This window comes from Prionailurus bengalensis, chromosome B1 (genome assembly GCF_016509475.1).
Source record: "Prionailurus bengalensis isolate Pbe53 chromosome B1, Fcat_Pben_1.1_paternal_pri, whole genome shotgun sequence".
In the NCBI taxonomy this organism is placed as follows: Eukaryota; Metazoa; Chordata; class Mammalia; order Carnivora; family Felidae; genus Prionailurus; species Prionailurus bengalensis.
In genome coordinates this window covers 42,671,319-42,680,637 of record NC_057344.1, presented here as the reverse complement: position 1 = coordinate 42,680,637, position 9,319 = coordinate 42,671,319, and positions in this window count along the sequence as shown.

Genomic DNA, 9,319 nt, shown 5'->3' with positions numbered 1-9,319 from the left:
GAGAGCCCAATGAGGGGCTTAAACTCACAAACTATGAGATCATGATCTGAGCCAAAGTCAGATGCTTAACCAGCTGAGTCTCCCAGGCACCCAGACCCAAACTAATTTTAAAGATGACAAAATTGAGGCTCAGAAGGATGAAGTTGCTTACTGAGGGTCACACAGTTGGTTATAAAGGGGAGGAGAACTTTAGTTTATTGATCTTCCTCATCTTTTTTACTGGTCTCGATGTAGACCAGGTTAGAGAGAAAGAGAATTTGGGAAGAAGAGGGAGAAGAAATGAGCTGACTTGATAGAATTTCATGAGATATAGTAGTAGATGATTAGCTAGATATTGGCTATGCTATTAAAGATGAGAAGAAAAACAAGGCACAATGGCTGCCTGCGTGCAGAATTTGCAAGCACTTTCAATTTGTGGAAAGCCCAGGTCTGAGGAAGTGGGTTGAGTGCACACACCCAAACAGATTCAAGGAAGGAAATGTAGTCACATATTTCTAAGGTCACACCTCTAAAAACTATTTTAACATATTTAACATATTTTGAATACACCCTAACCCAGTGAAATCTCCCTGTTCATAAGCAAAATTTCATTTGATTCCAGAGAAAATATACCAAATGTCAATGGTAATAGTTTTTAGGTGCATGGGACACATTTTCTTCTTTATTTTCCTGTCAGTGTTTCTGCAATGAACATATATAAGTTTAAAATGAGAAAAGTTTGCATGCATGAATGTATGCATGCAGACCAAGTACATACCTGTGTGTGTATACGTGTATAATTTTTAAGGGTTGGAAGAAAGGTCATCATGTCTCAGGGCTTGATGTGGTTAAGAATGCACTAAATTGAGAGGTTTCAAAGGTGGGTTATTTTTGTGGGCTCCATTTTGGGCATCTATTACCTTTGTGACCTTAGGCAAGTCACTTTGTATTTGTGTACAATGAGCATAATAATGCCTGTCCTGCCTTGTTCACAAGGTTACTGTTGAATGAAATATAGTGCTTAAATCTTAGGAAACTATAAAGTACTACTAGAATATAAGTAAATACTAAGGATCATTTATTGACTCCAAGTTAAGATGTTTTTCCGTCCTGTCTGCTACATGGATCAATCTGGCTCTGCAGCTACATGCCACATATCAAGAGTTTCTTCTCCAGAATTGGTTTTACCTAATTAGTAATCAATCATCTTGACATCCAAAACATCTTTGATCCTTTCAGCCACATTCTGTATGCACATTTTCTCTTTAAGAACATCATGTATGGTGCACCTGGGTGGCTGAGTTGGTTGAGCGTCCGACTTTGGTTCAGGTCATGATCTTGCAGTTTGTAGGTTTGAGCCCCACATTGGGCTCTCTGCTGTCAGCCTATTAGCTCAGAGCCTGCTTCAGATCCTCTGTCCCTGTCTCTCTGACCCTCCCTGCTTGTGCTCTCCCTCCAAAATAAGTAAATACTTAAAAACAAAAACAAAACACAACAAAACAAAACAACAACAAAAATGGCATTGTTCCTGACATGGCGCTGTTGTTAGGTAGGTGATAGACAGACTGAAACTGGGCTTCAAGTTCTCCACAAAGAGTGCGGACACTTGTTCATCTGAGTGTATTCTCTTATATCTGTTCAAATAATGGAAACCACGATTCCTGGTTTTCTTCAAACTCACTCATCTCTGGACTGGAGGATGTACAACAAAATACTGGATATGTTTCTAAAGAAGTCATGTTATTCTTGCATGCATGCCATGTAGCCTTGGCTCCACCACAGAGGAGGGGTCATTGAGTCACTGGAGGATGAAGGTGGTCTACTACCATAAGAGAAGGTTTTAACTAGATGCAGTGAATTCTTAGTAACATAGGTTTTCTTTGAATAGAATGACTGATACTTCCATCCCAGCCTATGTCATAATAAAATCAGAAGTGTATAGTGGTATATTCCCTATATGTTGTTTTCCATAAGTGAGGAAAATATAGCTTAAAATTATGTGTATTTTTTATATCAAGTGTTCAGAAAAGTAAGTAAATCTTACACCCTTCCTTCTATACTTAACTTTTGTATGGTAAATGGTTGAGGTTCCTAACATATAATTCATATCTTATTTTTCTCACTCCAATATATTAAATATAATATTACACATTATAGAGAATGCTACTCAATTCACAGCACTCTGGAATCCTCATACCCTTCTGTGAGACATGGTACACTGAGATATACACTTCTTATGGTGAGTCATGAGCTAAAGATAGGAATTTTCTTATTTCCAAAGAATTGTTTTATATACAATAAACAATTTAAAAATTAGAAGTTCAGACAGGCTAAAAATTTGACATATAAACACGAACTTGGTTGTCCCTAAGGTTCTTGCCAACTCTGAGATACAATGGCCCATACAATGCATGAATCCCTCTCCAATGCCTTTGACAATATAGAAAACTCTTATTTGGAGCTTACCTATATCAATTCACTTAATCATTTCAATGGCTGATGAGATAAATACTAGCTACTTTTAAAGAAACTGAGACCCAATGGAGTTCAGTAGCTTTCAAAAGCCACACAGCTAGCATATGGCACAGTAAAAAATTAAACCCAGGCAAACCACCTCCAGAATATGTCAAACCGTTACTGGGAGTACAAATTCCATTAAAGGAAAAAATGTGCATACACGGGAATTCTTCTTCTTTTGACCTTTGCAATAGAAGTATTGGATACTTGACTGCACAGGGCTCTCCCTAAAATTTCCAACTCATGCATGATGTTTTATTGTGTTGCAGTAACAAGAAAAAAGTGGAGATAGGGTGGTATTTCTGTTCCCATTACTGTTATTGGGTCAACCAGCCCAGGCTTTCCAAAATGGGAGCTCAGATGCATATTTCTGACGCAGTATCCTGGAGACCTTATGGTGGCTGTGTTTTTGCCATAAGAACTGTAGCCATGGAAACTTAGCCTAATGGGAACTGAGCCACAAGGGAGCAGAGCCAGTGCCTGAAAATATGGTGTCCTACATGGGAGAGAAGAAGGGAAATTTGAAAGTTAGAAATCTGCTTGGTAAAGGATCATTTGCTTATGTCTACAGAGCTGAGTCCATTCACACTGACTTGGAAGTTGCAGTCAACATAATAGGCAAGAAAGTTGGAATGGTGTAGATAGTCCAACATAGGGTAAAAATGCATTGCCAATTGGATCAGCCTTCTACTTCAGGCCTTTATAACTATTTTGAAGATAGAAAGGATGTGTACCTAGTATTAGAAATGTCTATAATTTTAAAAAAGAAACAGTTGTGTAAAACAAACAAACAAAACCAGAATGAAAGCCTTTTCTAAAAACAAAGGTTAAAATGTCATGCACCAGATTGTTACAAGAAAGTTGTATATTCATTTTCATTATATACTATCCTAGGAACTCACCTCTTATGCAAAATGTGAACATTAAGATGCCATTATAAAAAGCACTATACATTATATGGTATTCCTAATTACATGTACCCTGGAATTGAAACTCAAAGTACACATGGACTTGGATAATGTTTGGTCCATGAGCTGTGTGCTTTAGACATTACCTATTGGGAGGAAAGCTTTGACACTGAGATAGTCAAAAATGTATGAAATAAAGTAGGGTTGGTGGATTATAAAATGCTAACTTTTTTTTTTTTTTCTGAAGAAAGCAGAACTTGAGGCAGGAAACCACAGTTGGTTATCAGAAATGTACATTGTGAACCATTACAACCTTTTTAACTACTTACAGGTTAAAATCAGACTGAAAAGCAAAAAAGTGGTGGTGAATGTGCTCTATTCAGAGAAGGTGTGAGCAAATTTTCTAAAGGAGTTGTTTGTATACCTAGTGTTTGAAATGTGATTATTATTTACTATTCAAATGATGGAAACTATTTTCTCTTGTTGATAGAATGTACTCACCTGCTGGCAACATCAGTAGGTATGGACTGGACAATTTACCAGAAGTATTGGAGGAAATAAGAATATACATCCAGATTTATACAGCTTATAAGATCTAAATCTCTAAAAAGTCACCTATGATACAAGGTAGCGTAAATTCATTTTGATAGAAAATTAGCCTTGTGTTAGTTTTGAGGTTTGGTTTTATGATGGACCAAAAATACCCCAAAGAGAAAATTTAAGTCAGATGGCTGATAAAACTGGTAAATCTTACACCTTCATCACAGAAAGTAAATAGCTTGAAAGAGGACACAAAAGATATATATGGTCCATGCCATCAAGAGTCATTACATTTGTTTAGCACTGGGATCTATAATTTGAGGAAAGGAAAATCAAACTTATGTCTACACAAAAACCTGCACATGGATGTTTAAACACCTTTATTCCTAATTGTCAAAATTTGGAAGCAACCGTGACATCCTTCAGTAGGTGAATGGATAAAGAAGCTGAGGTACACTGTAGCAATGGAATATTGTTCAGCACTTTAAAGAAACCAAGCATGGGTGCCCAGGTGGCTCAGTCACTTAAGTGTACAACTTCAGCTCAGGTCACGATCTCACGGTGTGTGAGTTCAAGCCCCACATGGGGCTCTTTGCTGTCAGTGCAGAGCCCACCTCAGATCCTCTGTCTCCCTCTCTCTTCCCCTTCCCTACTCACTCTCTCAAAAATAAACATTAAAAAAAAGAAAGTATTTTTAAATAAAGAAAGAAAGAATCAAGCACGAAAGGAGGAACCTACCGTGCATATTACTAACTAAATAAGTCAATCTGGAAAGGCTATATATTGTATGATTCTAGTTAAATGACATTCTGGAAAAGGCAAAGGCGTGGACAGTAAAAGAATCACTGATTTTCAGGGGTTAGGGAAGAGGGATAGATGAGCAAGCAAAACACAGAAGGTTTTTAATGCAGTGAAATTATTCTGTGTGATACTACAATAGTGGATACATATCATTACACATTTGCTAAAACCCATAGAATGTACACATCATGAGTGAACCTAATATAAAGTATGGACTTTGGATGATAATGATGTGTCAGTGTAGATTCATTGATTTTAACATGTGTACCACTGTGGTGCAGAAAGCTGTGCTTATGGGGGCAGGAGATAAATGTAAACTCTCTGTACTCCCATTTTGCTGTGACAAACTGCTTTAAAAAAATAAACTCTATGAAAAAGAAAATTGCTATGTAGCCTTAGATATTTCAGTTAATCTCTCTGGACTATTCATACACATCTAAAAGATCAGAGATAAGTAGATCCTTCTTAAGGTGTCTTCCAACTCTTTGATTCAACCATATATGTGATCTGCAAATTCATCCATGAAAAAAAGTAAATGGTAGTCTAGGTTAACCTAATGAAATTGTATACAACATAAAGTCAACATGTGTTCAATAGTAGAAATAGCAACTATATTTCTTCTAAATAACAAAGACAATGATTTTGATGTAATAAATATTTTTATATATTTATATATACAAGTTTACAAAATCAATGCCATTGTTTTCTATCTATAACCCTGCCAACGAATCAGAATAGGAATTCTTTTTCTTATTTTGTGCTGATTTTCAAAAATGTTGGAGGCAAGATGGGTGAGGAAAGGACAATCGCAGAATAACCTGTCTTTTGAAGAGAATGTCTTTTGAAGAATGTACATACCAGACCCTCTAATTTTCCAAAGATGATCAAAACCTTGTGAACTCTGGGAAGAGAGCCAGTGATCATGCTGATACAACCACCTCCCACATATCCATTTCTGTTTGAGAACCACTATTATAGGCCATTGCCCAAACCCAGACTGAAGGATTAACTTGTAAGGGAGTTTCTTTCAACTCTATTCCCAAAGATTTAAAAACTCTCTTTTAGAACATGACACTTTTGCTCTTATATAGTTATTCTCTCCCTCTCTCCCTCCCTCCATCCCCCTCTCTCTCTGTCTTATTTCAGCTGCTAGTTTATCAGTTCTCTATAGATAGGATCCATGACTTTTTCATTCTTACATCATAGCACTTAGCAACACATTTAAAATATTGGCTACTAAGAGAAGAAATACATAAATGCTATGTTGACTCAAGCATTATTTTATTAATGGTGTTAGATCTAACCCTAAAAGCATCACAATTTCTACCCTAATTACTCATCTATTAGATAACAATTTAATAGGCAAACGTGGTATGCTAATCCCTAAACTAGATAGTAGAGATGGAAAGGTTAAGGAAACCAACTTTACTTGAAGCTCACTAGTGAGGAAATAGACAAATGAATTAATTCAACACAATGGGATGGAAGCTATATAAAAATAAATGGAGAGTATAAGAGCAGACAGCTATAGTCTATAACCCAGACTAGTGGACAGTAGAGGGAGAATGGGCTAAATAGGGAAGGGAGATAATTATAAAAGGAGTTGTGGTAAGAATAAACTTTTTAAGGGGCGCCTGGGTGGCGCAGTCGGTTAAGCGTCCGACTTCAGCCAGGTCACGATCTTGCAGTCCGTGAGTTCGAGCCCCGCGTCAGGCTCTGGGCTGATGGCTCGGAGCCTGGAGCCTGTTTCCAATTCTGTGTCTCTCTCTCTCTCTGCCCCTCCCCCGTTCATGCTCTGTCTCTCTCTGTCCCAAAAATAAAATAAAAACGTTGGAAAAAAAAAAAGAATAAACTTTTTAAGATAAGGTAATATGTGAGATGAGTTTTATTTTTAATTTTTTAAATTCATGTTTCATTTAAATCTAAGTTAGTTAACATATAGTGTAGTAATGATTTCAGGAATAGAATATGGTGATTCATAACCTACATGCAATGCCCAGTGCTCATCCCAACAAGTGCCCTCCCCAATGCCCGTTGCCCACCTAGCCCATCCCCCTACCCAACACTCTGTCAGCAATCCTCAGTTTGTTCTCTGTATTTAAGATTCTCTTATGGTTTCTCTCCCTCTCTGTTTTTATCTTATTTTTGCTTCCCTTATTCCATGTTCATCTGTTTTGTTTCTTAAATTCCACATATGAGTGAAATCATATATTTGTCTTTCTTTAACTTATTTTGCTCAGCATAATACACTAGGTCCATCCACGTTGTTGCTAATGGCAAAATTCATTCTCTTTGATTGCTGAATAATATTCCGTTGTATATATATACCACATCTTCTTTATCCATCCATCAGTCAATGGACATTTGGATTCTTTCCATACTTTGGCTATTGTCAATAGTTCTGCTATAAACATTGGGGTGAGATGAGTTTTAAAGGGTGATTAATATTTATGCAAATTAAAGAAAGTTTGGAAATTTCAGAAAAAGAGTACAAAGAAAAGTGTACAAAGAACAGTGACATAAGCATGGTCTATTTGAGGAAGTACATATAGTTCAATATGGCTGAAGCATAAAAAAATAAGGGTGATAGGTTGGTGAAGCTAAACCATCATCATTTTCAAAGACCATGCAATGAAGTAGTTTCAATTAATCTTGAAGAACAAGGGAAATATTTTTAGCAGAAAAATGACTTTATCATATTTGCATATTTGAATAATATTTAAGTGAAGTGATTCCCGTAACAAATAAATATTTAAATGATTTGGGTAGTAGTTGGAAATAAATATTGTATCTATAGAATATTATGGTGGGGTCATGATAAAAACAACGCAATGAATTTAGAGGTTATAAAAGTAATTCAAGTCTCAAATGATAGGAAAGTCTTATGGGATTAGATTTGAGGCAGAGAGACCATTAGAGATTATGCTATAATATTCTAATACTAAATAGTAAGAAATCAAAAACGATGGCAGCAGGATTGGTGATAAAGGGAAACATGAGAAATATTAAGGCAGTAGGACTGGCAAGACTGATGTTCTTTTGGATGTAATAGATGACTTCCAGGTCTCCAGCTGATCAACTGCGGCCACAGAAGTACCAGGGCCAGCTTCATGTGCATTCAACCTGTGCAGTCACATAAGGTCTTGCATATAAAAAGGCTTAATGATTGGCTTAAGATACTGTCAGCATCTTGAAATTCTGAATAATTTTGAACAAGGGCCCTTACCTTTTCATCCTTCACTTGCCCCTAACATTATATGGCTGGTTCTGAGGGATACCATTCACCTAGATATGGAATAGATGAACAAGATGAGCTTTGTTCTTATTACAAGAGAATAAATTGACAAGTACAGCTTGGATCTGTCATTAGGTAGTGGGCTCTCTGCTCAAGACCTTGAGCTAGTTGCTGGAGGATTTAAAAGCCTTTTCCCCCACCTTAATGAAAGGTATCTAGGATATATTTGATGTGTTAAGATATTTCATATGAAGCTTCTATAGAACATTAAAGTGAAGACATCTAGTAGATGACAGAAGAGATCCAACTGGAAACAAAATGTTGAAAATCATCAATGTAGAGATGATACTCAAAGTCTTTGAATGGATGAAATTACCCAGAGTGGTGAGTTTATTTTATTTTATTTTATTTTATTTTATTTTATTTTATCTTATCTTATCTTACCTTATTTTATTATTTTAAAGGTTTATCTTTTAAATTTATTTTTGGAAAGAGAGCACACCAGCATGGGGAGAGGCAGAGATAGAGGAAAGAGAGAGAATTCCAAGCAGGCTCTGCACTGTTAGAGCAGAGCCTGATGCAGCACTTGATCCCACAAACCATGAGATTGTGACCTGAGCCAAAATCAAGAGTTAAATGCTTAACCAACTGAGCCAACCACACCTCCCTTATTATTTATTTATTTTTAATTTTTTTTTCCCTCCACCTCCCCTAGCATCAGTAACTTTAAAGTCAGGCTGTCTGTGCTCCAGTCCTGACTCTACCATTTACAAAAAGTATGACCTTAGGCTTTTACTTAAGTTTTATAAGCTTCAGTTTGTTGAATTGAATTATGGGAATAATAGTACCAACTCAGAGAGCTATTGTGAGGATTAAATGAGATAATCCACGGAAGATGCTTACCATAAGACTTGGCACACAAGAAAAATCAGTGAGTATTAACTTCTTTTCTTATTATTTTTAGGTACAATCAAACAAGAAGGAATAGATGCCATAGCAAATATCAAGAAGAGAAGAGAGTTTAAAAAAAAAAGAAAGAGAAAAGAAGAAGAAGGAGGAGGAGGAGAAAAAGGAAGAGGAGGCAAGGAGGAAGAGGAAGGGGAGGAGAGGAAGAAGGGAAAGGGGAAGAGAAAGAGGAAGAGGAAGAGGAAGAAAAGGGTGGCAAAATGTCAGATTGCTCCATTGTTCATCAGAAAGGAATGAGGGGTGCCTGGGTGTCTCAGTCAGTTAAGCAACCTACTCTTGTTTCAGCTTAGGTCACGATCTCGAACCCCACCTCAGGCTTCATACTGATGGTGCAGAGCCTGCTTAAAATTTTGTCTCCCTTCCTTTCTGCCAC